A 13443-nucleotide genomic window follows, 5' to 3' on the forward strand; every position below is an offset into this window, starting at 1 on the left:
GTATGACTTTCAAAACACTATAAATAGCCTATTAAGTCACATTACTCATTAGATCACTTGAGAGACTTTTTGGAGGCTATTGATAAAAGATTCCTGAGAGGAAAAATTGTTTAATTCTCAAGAACAATTTTTTCTTTGGCTCTCTTGTGATTGGAAGGAGATCAAGAATACCTAGAGGAGATTAAACGACGTGTGCCCACCCGCACACCGATTGTGGAAACGAGAATAGCAAAGAAGACCAGTTGGTTGAGGCTCTTCCGGTTGCTGTTTGGAACGCTTAGATCTGTCAGATGTGCAGTTTCCTGAAATCTCAAAAGGTATGTTTTAGATCTTTAGTATTTATGTTATATAGCATCATGAACATGTTTTTGTTTAGCTTTGACGTTGATTAAAATTTTTTAAATTCCGCTTCGCACTCGATGCCATTAATTTTCCAACAATTGCATACTATGAGAAAATGCGTCTTGCATTAATAGCTGAAATGGGTGCATTAAATTTTTTAATTGAGCTTTGACGTTGATTAAAATTTTTTAAATTCCGCTTCGCACTCGATGCCATTAATTTTCCAACAATTGCATACTATGAGAAAATGCGTCTTGCATTAATAGCTGAAATGGGTGCATTAAATTTTTTAATTGCATCAACCTCTGATATTTGGAGTGGTCAAGCGAATCAAGATTATTTTAGCGTAGTTGCACATTATTTAGACTCTAAATGGAATATGCAAAAAAGAATTATTAGTTTTAGACTTATTGATTGTTCACATAATGCTGACAATATTGTTGAGAGACTTGTTAGTGTTATTCAAGATTTTGGTATACGAGACCGCATTATCTCTATCACCTTAGATAATGCTACAGCTAATGCAAAGGCGATATCGATGTTGGAGGGACTTATAAACTCGTATAGTGGTGGAGTTTTACTTTATCAAAGGTATGCATGCCATATAATTAACCTCATTGTCAAATCAGGTATGCGTATGGTAAGTTTTGCAATTGATAATATTCGAAATGCCATTTCTTGGATTCATAATTCAAACCCCCGCATTGTTGAGTTTAAGAGGTATTGTAAAGCAGAAGATATGAAGCCTAGAAAGTTTGGTCTTGACATGTCTGTTAGGTGGAATTCAACATATATGATGTTGAAGAGTACTTTGCCATATAAAAATATTATCACTATTTTTTTCAATACAAAAATGGACAAAACAATGTTACAGAAAGATGACTGGTTGATTTGCGAACGATTTGTGTCTTTTTTGGAGTTTTTTTATGATTATACCGTTTTATTTTATGATATTTATTATCCTACTTCTCCATCAGTGTTGCATCAAATTTGTGAGATTACAGACTTATTTGAAACGTACAGAAATGATATGTTATTTAAATCGATAGTAGAAAAAATAGAAGCATAGTCTAGGAAATATTGGTCTGAAATTTCTCTGTTGTATTGTTTAGCTATTATTTTGGATCCTAGAGTAAATTATCCAGTCTTGGAAATGTTCTTTCTCATATCGGTGGCCAGTTGGACATAGATTATACTTCACAGGTTGTTAACACACGTGAGAAGTTGTTTGAGATTTATGCAATTTACGAGAACAAGTTCGGTAACTTGACAACTCATCAAACACAACAAGATCAGCCGGCCCGCTCAAAAAAGAAGTTTTAGAATTTTATATCTTCTCATCGTGGTGGCTCTAGTTCGTCATCAACTGTGACTCCGAGTGGCATGCCACCACCATCAACACCAACGACGACACAATATAGGGAGCTCAACAGATACCTTGAGATAGAATTCTCGGTGATAGATGGTGCTGATAATGATGACAATTTCTAAATTTTGGCATGGTGGAGGGTATAAGGTGTAAGATTTCTAATACTTTCAATATTAGCACGTGATATCTTGACTATTCCAGTATCAACGGTGTCTTCAGAATCTGCCTTTAGCATAGCTGAGTGGATAATTGAAGAAAGAAGGACTTCGTTGACTCCAGAAATGGTTGAGGTGCTAGTATGTCTAAAAGATTGGGAAAATGCTTCTTTGCGAATGAAACACACAGCCGAAGACAGCGATTTAATGGATCAATTTCAAAACTTATACATTGACGATGACGCTTCTGATGCCAAGAGTAGTGTAGCAGGCAGTTACATATTTTTGTTTCTTAAGTAGATATAAATTGTAACTGTGAAAATAATATTGCAAACTTTTTTTCTTACCAAGGTTTTATCCCAATGGGTTTTTGTTGGTAAGATTTTTAATGAGGCAGTTATAATTACATAAATAAAGTCTTATTCCATTAAAATTTCACAATATTCACTATTTATTATAAATTTTGTTATTTTTTTTAAATTTTTATAAATCATGCTCGGGCCGGGCCGAGCCGATTCGGGCCGGGCGGCCCTAATTTTCAACTCTAACCATCATTATGCATCCGATTTTCATAATATTATAATTTTGTTTAGGTTAAATTTAAAACACATTAATTTTACACTATTATGAGAAAAAGTTTCATGAATATCATTTTTAATTTTGAAAAATAATTATAAGTTGGCTATATTTATATAAATTTATCATTATTAAAATATTATTAGCGTCTCTTAAAAAATTGCTTAACATGTATTCTAATTTGACTTAAAAAAATTAAATGATTATCATATCTACTTATTTATTTTTTAGAGAAACGATTAAAAAACATATTTGTATTGAAACATTATTTTCATACTTTATAATTTTAAATAAATTTAAAAAATGTAAATTGCAAATTGAAAAAAGAATGTTAATAACTGGAGGTGCCCTATATATAGAAAAGGTTATTATTTTCAGTCAAAATTTAAAGTAAATTTTCAATTTACTTCCGCGATATTCTATTCTTTTCAGAATATCCTGGTCCAATATCCAGCTGTTAGAGCGTGATTGCACGCGATTGGCGATGGTATTGGTGCAATATGCAATTGGAAGGCGGGTCACTTGATTCCGGTTCCTCCAGTTGTGTAATGAGAGCGTCAATATAACGAGGGAGATTTAGACAATTATAAATAAATAAATAAATAAGAAAAAAAAGGGTAGGTGATTTAGACACGTGTGCGACCACATTTTAACCACGATTGACGCTTGCAAGAATATCTGAGGTTCGGTTAACTGTCCTTCTGACACGTGCTACCGCTGACGTGGATTGAATGTGCGTTCCTTCCTCGCCTACGGCACGTTTGAAGCACTGCCTGTGAGCTCTCATGAAATTAATGTGACATTTTTTTAAATTTTTTATAATTTAAAATGATAAAATAAATGAGATAAATTTATCATCTTCGTTCTCAATAATTATTTTTTACGGGCTTTCTTCCCCAAAACAAAAGACAGAGGGACACCTCTCCTCCTCTTTTCTTCTTTTGTTTCATGTTTGTTTGTTTGTTTGTTTTTTTTTTTTAATTTACGGTGGGGTTCCACTTGGTCCTTGTGGACCCCATATCTTCCAACTTTTTTTTTTTTTTTGGGTCCCCAAGTTCAATATATTTTTCTTTTTGACTGACTTTACATTGACCAACGAAACAATCTCAAAACCTTTCAAATTGTATTGGTTTGATTGATTCTTTGCACTTAGCCACTGTCTATAGGAAGAGATAGGCGGATCCTGTTCATCGCAATTCAAACACAATCTCAATTCAAGTTATTAGTGTTTGAATAACATAAAAAGTATATGAAATGATGAAATTAAGGCATGTTTAATTCGTTGATTCGAGTTGAGATGTGACTTTATATGAGAATTTTTTATTATAATAAAAAAGTTAAATGTGACTGTTTCTGAGAGCTTTTTACTTTAATAAAACTCAAATTCTAAACTCGAATCGGTAAAATGAATGGTGCCTTAGTGTTCATGGCTTACCGAGCTCTACATTTCGATTATAAGATAGAAAAACATATAGATAACATTGTAGGCTGCATGGATTCAAATTACATGTTCAATTATAATGTCTTAATTAATATCTAATCAATTAAATTGTGACACATCATTTAAAAAATTTAAAATATCTTTTAACTAACTTTTTAATAATTTAAGTTTAAATTTATTAGATGACGTGTCATAATGTGAGTGGTTAGACACTAATTACGACATTAAAATTGAACATGTGATTTGAGTCCGGACCGCATACGAGATTAATCGATATGCAGACCCATATACTTTTCATTTTATAAAAATACCCTCAAATAATATATAGATCCTAATTCAATCTTTTAGAAAATTCGGAGTTGATATCAAGCCATTTCCTTATCTTTTATTTAAGTAAGTAGGAGAAAACCACTTAAATAAAAAAAAAATTAAAGATAAATATGAGTTATTTAGAGATCAGCTAACCTAATTTCAATATTATAAATAAAGTGCTAAACCCTGGAAAGTAGCCTAAGTCTAAGTCTTGGCATTAGGCATTAGCTCTCCAATATTTTTGTAATTCTCTAAGAAAATCATCCTCGAGAGAGAGAAAATTCTAAGCGGACGTAGCCTAAAATTGAGGTAAAGTACTATAAAATATGTGTTCTTTACATATTGAAATCAGATGATTAGAGTATAACTACTAATTTTAATCCTACAATTTTAACCTTTCAAAATCCTACAACTGTAAATTGACGATCCTTATGAAAGTTTGGCAATACCTAAAAAATTCTTTCACGCTATTCTGCTCTGTATAATTTGCGTGTTAGTGTTTAAGTTATGTGACAAATTAACATCACATATAATTAATTGTGCAAGAATGCTACCTATACATATGTAAGGATTTCAAAAAAAAAAACAAGAAAAAAAAGAGCGAGATTCAAAAAAAGAAAATGCTTAACAATAGTTTGGAAACCAAACGAGATTCAAAAAAAGAAAATGCTTAACAAATAGCTTGGAAACCAAAAGAGATTAAAAAAAAAAAAAAATTTGCTTAACAAATAGTTTGGAAACCAAACGAGATTCAAGAAAAAAAAAAAAAAAAAAAAAAAAAAAAAAAAAAATTTAAAACCAGAAACCCAACCACAAAAGTTCCTGTAAACAAATAATACGGCCTTTGATCATGTGATAGTGAATTTATGGTTGCTAGTGAGTACATTCATGATTCATGTATTTGTACGGAATACATTTGCCTGCGGGTAGGGCCTATTTTACAATTCCCATCATTATCTGTGATCCACATTTTCTGCAAGTGCACGCTCAAAACGACATGTCAACTCAAACGTTAGAGCTGTCTTCCCTGCCGTTTATAATTGATGTGCCCACGAAAAGTTTGTATTTGGGTATAAAAAACGCTCTGATATAGTGTCATTGGTTTTGACAAATTTGTCATATGATATTTAATTGTTAATGATTGATATATTTAATTTTTCATTTAATTATTATAGTTTTTACATATTTAGATTATTTAAAATTAAAATTTTCATTTTAGGACTTTTAAAATTTAATAGTTATTCCATTAAAAAAAAACTTAATGACTATAATAAAGTAGATTTTTTATATTTTAAATAGTATTATACATTAAAATATAATAAAAATAATATATTTTATCGTACAAATGACATTAACATTTACATCAGTTATGGTATAAAATTTTAATGTATAGTGACTTGAACGGAATCGTTCATAAACAATTATGTGCCCGTTTATTCGCTGATCTGAATTGTGTTGATTTGAACTTTTTTAATTTAAACAAAAAATCTTAACAATGTAATTTAAATAGTAATTCAAACTAACATTTAGACATGCAACAAAACTTTTAATCCGACCATGGAATATAATCTGAGTTAGTGTTTAGATGAGACCTTAGAACTATAGTTTGAATTGAATTGGCGTCCAAATTGAACTGGCATTTGAATGTGTAAGAATATCTAATTTGAACTGGATTTTTTTCCCTATATGAAAATTTCATTTTTTTTAAAGTTGATAATATAAATAAAAAAATTTTACATTAAAGAAAAACTAAAACATGTACAAAAATATAGTAAAAAATGAGTATTTAAAAAAAAAGTTATTCAATATCCATTATTCATGTGCAATTGAAGTTATTATTTCAGTTTAATAAGTTGAAATAATTTTTGATTCAGTAAAATACTTGAGCAAATTTTTATCCAAAGAGCTTAATATATATATATATATATAAACTCCATTCAGATTAACAATAAGAATCAATAAACGAAAAAAAAAAGACTCTATTTATACGATTTAAATTAGATTAATAACAATAATTGAATGGAAAGTTGGAAACAAACCACGAGAAAAAAAAAAAAGAATAGAATAAAATAATGATTAAAAAAAAAACACACAAGGGATTGGGTTTTTTTTTTTTTTTTTTTTTTTTTTGAGTAACAAGAGGCTCAGAAATCTAGTGGCCATCATCATATCAATATTTGGAGCATCATACATTATCATAGCAGTTACGCTACCAACGCTTACGTTAACCTGATGTAAAAACAGAAGTTCTAAAAACGACAACAAGACATAAGGGGAAGCGGTCCAAAACGACAGGAAGCAAACAGGTAAAAAATATACTTCTATACGACATCAGGGAGTAATCTGGAAACAAATAAGCACCACAAGGTAAAGTATAACACTAGAACAAATTTGATTAGGCAAACAGAGAAAGATTTCATCAAAGCTAAATTCCAATACTCGGATTTGGGAAGCATGAGAAGAAGCTAACGGGTGAGCTGGGGAATTTAATGGACGTTAGGGTTTTTGAGATTGGGTTGTGAAGAAGAGAGAGCTCTGAGGGAGGATTTCTGAATGAGACCAGCACTTGCCTTTTTCACTATCACTATATTGTTATTACTAATAATTAAGACCGGCACTTGCCTTGCACGTGCTTGCTCTTTTTTTTATATTAATTATAAAAATTCTAATTTTTAAAATGTAACATTTGTTCTCCTTAAATATTAAAAGGTTGATAAAAAAAATTCCATCTGTTAAGTTTTTAACTGAATTTAACATGTAATTTACTATTTTAAGAGTATTTTGATATTTTTATGATTTAAAATTTAATTTGAATCTAGAGTACTAATTTAAATATTAAAAAAAAACTTTGTAAATTTTTCTATTCTACTAAAAAATTTAATAAAATTTTTAACTTACGTTCAATCAATAATGGACATATCATAATTAAGAGTTCAAATTTAAATTAATTTTAAATTCAAACTAAAATTTTAAAATAACCCTTGTGCAGAGAGAAAAAGAAGGTTTCACATCGTGACTCTGGATCAGGATGTACTAACTACGTGCCCAATTATGCGATGAGGCCAAGGATCAGGATGTTTATGATGCTCCTGATCTATGGGATTGTCCTCCCCCTCAAGATGTTTGGTTATCAACTTCTTTGGGTTTACTGCTCCGAAATTTCAGAGAAATATTATTTCTTTACAGCTCATTACCAACAATACAGCAGTTATTTAAGGACAATACATTTACATTCTAAAAAGAGAAAAAATACAACACAGTAATATATAGGTGTTTCCCTTGATAGGAACTAGGGACGATGTGGCTGTATTTTGTATGATTCTCTCGAGTAATTGGCGAGACAGGAACCCAAGTAATGGTGTTTGAAGGAAGATTGGGCGGACAGGTATACACTAGGCGACTATTCCTCATCAGTAATTCTCTTAATGATCCCATATATATGTCTTAGCCCTCTTGTAATGGCTGATCATTTGCCGTCTGCTTAATAAAAGTCCACTTTTCTTTAAAAAAAAAAATTAAAATCAAAATAACAAATTACATGTCAAAACAAAACAATGCGGAATGGAAGATTAAAAAGGGTAAGAGACCACAATAAATAAATGAAAAAAAAAAAAGAAAGAAAAAATAGGATAAAATGTCAAAATAAAAGTGAAAACAAGCTGTTTATGAAATAAAGGTAAAATTCCCGAGAGAAGATCAAACAGTCAGCATGTGTTGAAGTTGCCAAAAATGCATCTGGGCTGCTCTATTATTCGCACTTACAACATCATCATCATCATCATCATCTTTTGCGGCTCTCGCAGAAGAAGAAAAAGAAGAAAATAAGTAATAGATGAAAATTCTCAACGCGCGACTCAGAAGAAGAAGATAGCTGATCAAATGGTTGAGGCTTCCGTCATGTTCATTGTACTCTGCTAAACAAAGTACTAGATTAATTATGTGCGAACTACTGAAGAGATATTTACAGTGATCATAGTACAATCAATGTTGATCAAGTTATTTTAGCACTATGTTTGGTTAGGATTATGCAGGTTTATGGGTGTCTTTTCTTTTAGTCTCCTTAGTTGAACAAGAAATTACAAGGAATTTCCATTTGACAACGACATTTCAACCTTTGCTACTGAGGTTTTTTTTTTTTTTTTTTTTTTTTTTTTTTTTTTTTTTTGTTGGTATGTTTAAATTGCTGATGGGACAGCACTATGGAAAAGAGGAGAAATTATTGCTTTAGTGCTCAATTATGTTTGACAATCGCATAATTTGATCCATGACTTTCTACAATGACAATATCATATTGTAACTTCAAGTCTTTTTTTTCAATCAGTGATAGATCCAAAAGTTCGTGAGTCCATTCAGTTTAAGTTTGGAATTCAGGAAAAGAAAAACAAAGAAAAAAAAAACTTTTAAGCTAGTCGCTAGATAATACTCATGCAATAAATGATGATCGGGAGCATGATAAAGAGTAGAAATTTACAATTTAGAACTATCATATATTGAAGGGGGAAAATTCAAAGATATTACAGATAACCGAACATGAGTGCAAACTGCAAAAACTTTTATATATTAACGGGTAGGTGATATCAATCCATACTATAACATTCCAACATAAAAGTTTCAGAAGTAATTAAACAACCACAAAAACGTACACTATTGTAGGCTAAACTTAACGGTGCACATGCATTCCATAAAATCTACAAATTAAAAATAATATTATGCAGGCATGATGATCACGAGAAGATCAAGAGGTCCGGATGTGTTGAGGTTGCCGGTAATGCTTCTGGGCCGCTCTATTATCTGCAGTTGCCAAATCATCTTTGTTGCCGTCTGATGACATGGAAGAAGAAGAAGAAGAAAAGTAGTGAATGAGAGTTGTGATGGCAGAGCCCAGAAGGGGAATAACGCCACAAATACTTAAAGTCTTTCTCAGTATACTCATTTTTTTATTAATCCTGGTAGCGAAAATAAAAGTGACTTTTGTGTCAACAATATATACTCTCGAGCTATAATACATAGTAATGGAAGAGAGGAACTAAAAGACAGAAGGGAAAATAAAGGATTCACGTAATTTGCGTGGAGACCAAGCCAGAAGGGAAAAAAATTCTGTGTGTTGACCCCACCAACTAATATAAGATATATGGACCCATATATAAATATATTATAATAAATGAGAGCTGATTTTATGAGCAGTTCATTTTGCTGATTTAAATTTATAATTTGAGTTAAAATGTGATTTTATATGAGAGTTTTTTATTATAATAAAAAAATTAAATGTAATTATTTTTAAAAATTTTTTACTATAATAAAATTTAAATTTTAAATTTAAATTGATAAAATGAACGGGATATATATATATATATATCTTCAGTCAACTTTTACCAAATTGCCAAGAATTTTCCACCTGACGATCGACAACGACATTTCAAGTCAAAATAAACATAAAAATTTAAGGGAGCTTGATAAATATTTATTAACTTAAAAGTGTACCATGTTGACACGTTATCTTTGTATATTCTACAACTAATATGAGAGGACGTGCCTAAGCCACAGCCTCTCCCATTAGTAATAAATTTATTTTTACTTTTATATGGTTTTTTTTATTTTTGTAAATTTCATTAAAAATTATATAAAGTACTATCAATAATATCTCATAATTATTCATTCTAATTTTTTTATTATAAGAGTATACACAAATAAATACGCTAATTCAACTTACAATAATGTATAGACATATAACCAACCTATAATTACTTTTCTAATTAAAAATAAGATTGTTAATTGTGGCTCAAAATTGTGCCACATTATCCCAACTTTTAGGGAGCCTTTTTTAAAGTGTTATAATACTTGTTGCCGAAGGTCTTGCCCAAGGCGGCGGCCCAAATGATTGCCACTAAGCCTACTAGCTTATTGCCCACGTTTTGCAGTTCTATATAACGGGACTATATATATTCCTCGTGACTGTGTGTGAGAGTCCATTCCTTTTGCGAGAGCATTTTAGAGTTTGGGTTTTGAGAGTGTTGGTATCAGTTTGACTCTTTTAATATTTTATAAGATAATATAAATAATATAAAGACATAAAATAAAAAAATACGAGAGAAATAGTATCGCGGTTCGCTCACAACTTACTCTGCGGGGTCACATCCAGATGATAAACAATCCACTAAGAACTCTTTTATAATTCAATTTGATTTAATCTACCCGAGACTTCCTCTCTAAGAAGACGCATATGAACTTGTAATTTCTCAATAGATTTAAACAGCGAGATCCTCTCGACTTTTTAACATTAGGATCCCTTTAACTAAGTACAATAACTCGAGAGACTTTGAACAAATAAGTAGAAATTTAACGGCTTCACGACCTCTTCACTAGCTTATTGCCCACGTTTTGCAGTTCTATATAAAGGGACTATATATATATATATATATATATATATTCCTCGTGACTGTGTGTGAGAGTCCATTCTCTTGGTTCCTTTTGTGAGAGCATTTTAGGTCTTTTAGAGTATTTTTTAAAGTAAATAATAAAAAAGATTTCTAAAAATTAAAAGTAGAAAAGCAAGAAACTAAGCAACAAAGAAGTGGAAATAAGAAGGATGTAGGAATATTTTAGCAAATATAAATGAGTATACTGCAAAAAAAAAAAATATATTGAGTAGTGATATGTTCGAGAAAAAATTATTTTAAATTGTAAATTAAAAAAATTAGTGAGAAAGATTTAAAAATACATGAATTTTTCTTAAAAATTTATATAACATTATTGTAAAAGAAAACAAGCCAACAATCAAGAAGTTGAAGTTATAATTCAAAGCAATCATTCCCTCTTCTTTAAAAGGTAAATTAGGCAACAACAAAAAAAATCTTTTGATGAGAAAGATCTAAAAGATTTCTAAAAGAAGAAGAAGAAGAAAAAGAAAGAAGCAACAAAGAAATCAATTTAAAAAGAAAAAAAAATGCAAGGCAGATCTCTTAGCAAGGTTTAAGATTAATGTTATACATAGGGAAAACTTTATTTTGGTACCTTGTGTTATATTAAAATATGAGTTTGGTGCCTTCTACTTTTAATAATTTCACGCCGGTATCTTGGTACCTTAGGGTAGTTTTTTTTTACACGTAAAGATAAAATTGCCGTTATTATTAACTAAGATGATCACAATTGGATTGAAATTTTTTTTTTTTTTGTAACAATGCAATTATTTCCTTTTTAAGCTACAAAAAGTCAACTACACCCTTGTGAAGTACCAAAAGAAAAAAAAAAAAAAAAAAAAGAACAAGAGGTATTACCTCTTCTGTGAAATTAGAAGTTACATGCATGTTTAAGTGCAAAATGGGAGAGAGTGAGAAACATGGTTAGAGAAGGCCTAATTTGTAACATGTTTTAAAAACAAAACCTCCACATAGCATGAGAAAGCTTCTAACTAATAAATGAGAAAAAGAGAAAATAAAATAAAGAAGAGAAGAACAAGAGATTTAATGTGTTTCTGTATAATTTCAGCAATACGCTCACATTCACGAACTAAAAAGAGATAGACGATTTACTAATAACAGATTGAATCCTATTGGGTCTTTAGATGAACAAACTCATTGAACCATATTAAATTTTAAAATAAAATATTAAAACTTGCACTACATAACAAATTTTTAAGAGTGGAGTTAATTACAATAATCATATTGATCCGTTGATGACCAATTTCAGCTACCGGTAAAAGAGTGCTTGGGAAAGTTCTCATATATATAAAAAGTAAAAAGCTGGTTATGCGTTTTCAATCTTTTCCAGGGCATGTGATTCCCTTATAAGTCATTATGTATGTTCATTTATTTTTGTGTTTATTTTGGTGTCACATATATATGGCGATATATTTATCTATGTGCAGAAGGCTAGAACCTTATAAATTAGGATTAAAAGAGCACTGATGATGCTGTCAAGATTAACGGTTTAATAATGAGTTTCTCACTTGTCATCAAGTAAAACCTCTCAATTAGAAGTTTCAACATGCGCGCTTAAAAGCACACAAACACATACTATATATCCCTGTTAAAAAATTCAAATAAAAAACCTCCTACCAGTTAAGTTTTTAATTATACCAAAATTACCTTCAATATAATATGTATTGAACATCACTTTAACCATTAATAAACTAAATTAAAAAAAATAAACCTAAAAAAGAATAAAACTCCATTTTTTAACAAACGAAACAAAACATGTCCTGTTCAAAATTAACCCTAGATTTAAATCCGTGCTCATATGGAGGGCTTGGAGTAGGCGAATGATGGTTGTGTGTATATACATATATATATATATATGTGTGTGGTTGTGGTTGTACCGTGGCGCACCATGCATATATATTGATCAAGAGGTCGTCTGGGTTTAACACCTTCGGCTCTGTGGACGAATTTGGATAGATCATTACTGAGGCATTTTGAACGCTTTTATGAAGGTTTAGGGGGTCCAGCAGTGAAAACTTTTTGAACGGAGGGCAAGTTGAAATAAGGTCCATAATTCAGGGGCAACTAATAGCTTACTAGGGCAACTTATTAATATTTTATAAAATTTTAAAGGCTAAAAGGTTGTTTTTGTTTTAACGTTGTCAAAAAAAAAAAAAAACCAAAACCAAACAAAAGTAAAACAGCAATAAGGATGTGATTTGTATGAAATAAAAGGGGTAAAAGTTGTATTTTTAATAATAATAAAAAATATAAAGAAAAGAATTGCAAATATCCTCATATTTTAACTTTAACGCTACATAATATACGCAATGCAGCTCCAACAGTACTTCTAAGCATATGAAAATTGATCTATTAAGATCCCAGCACATTAGTTAATTGAAGAGATTTTTTTTTTTTTTTTAAAAAGTTGTGATGTATTGATAGAATTATTTGAAAACCCAAAGTGGAGGAATAATTCCAGCCATATAGACTTTATGTAAAAGGAGAGCAAGGTGAGATTTTCTTAGTGGAGTGAAACAAAAGTGACATTATTATTTGTTTTTGTAATAAGAAATGATCATATTGGTATCTCCTATATTTATAGATGAAATGGACCTAATTCAATTCTACTTGAAAAATTATCGATACTCATATCACACAAGTCCAACATGACTATACAGTTAATGATCGAACGACCTAACTTAATTCTACTTGAAAGATGATCGACATCATACAAGCCCAACATGACCACACAGTTAATGAACTTTAAAGGACAAAGATTAGAGGAGTTACCTACAAATGATTATCAGAGCAATTACAACTACTATATAC

Source organism: Morus notabilis, unplaced genomic scaffold (genome assembly GCF_000414095.1).
Source record: "Morus notabilis unplaced genomic scaffold, ASM41409v2 Scaffold518, whole genome shotgun sequence".
In the NCBI taxonomy this organism is placed as follows: domain Eukaryota; kingdom Viridiplantae; phylum Streptophyta; class Magnoliopsida; order Rosales; family Moraceae; genus Morus; species Morus notabilis.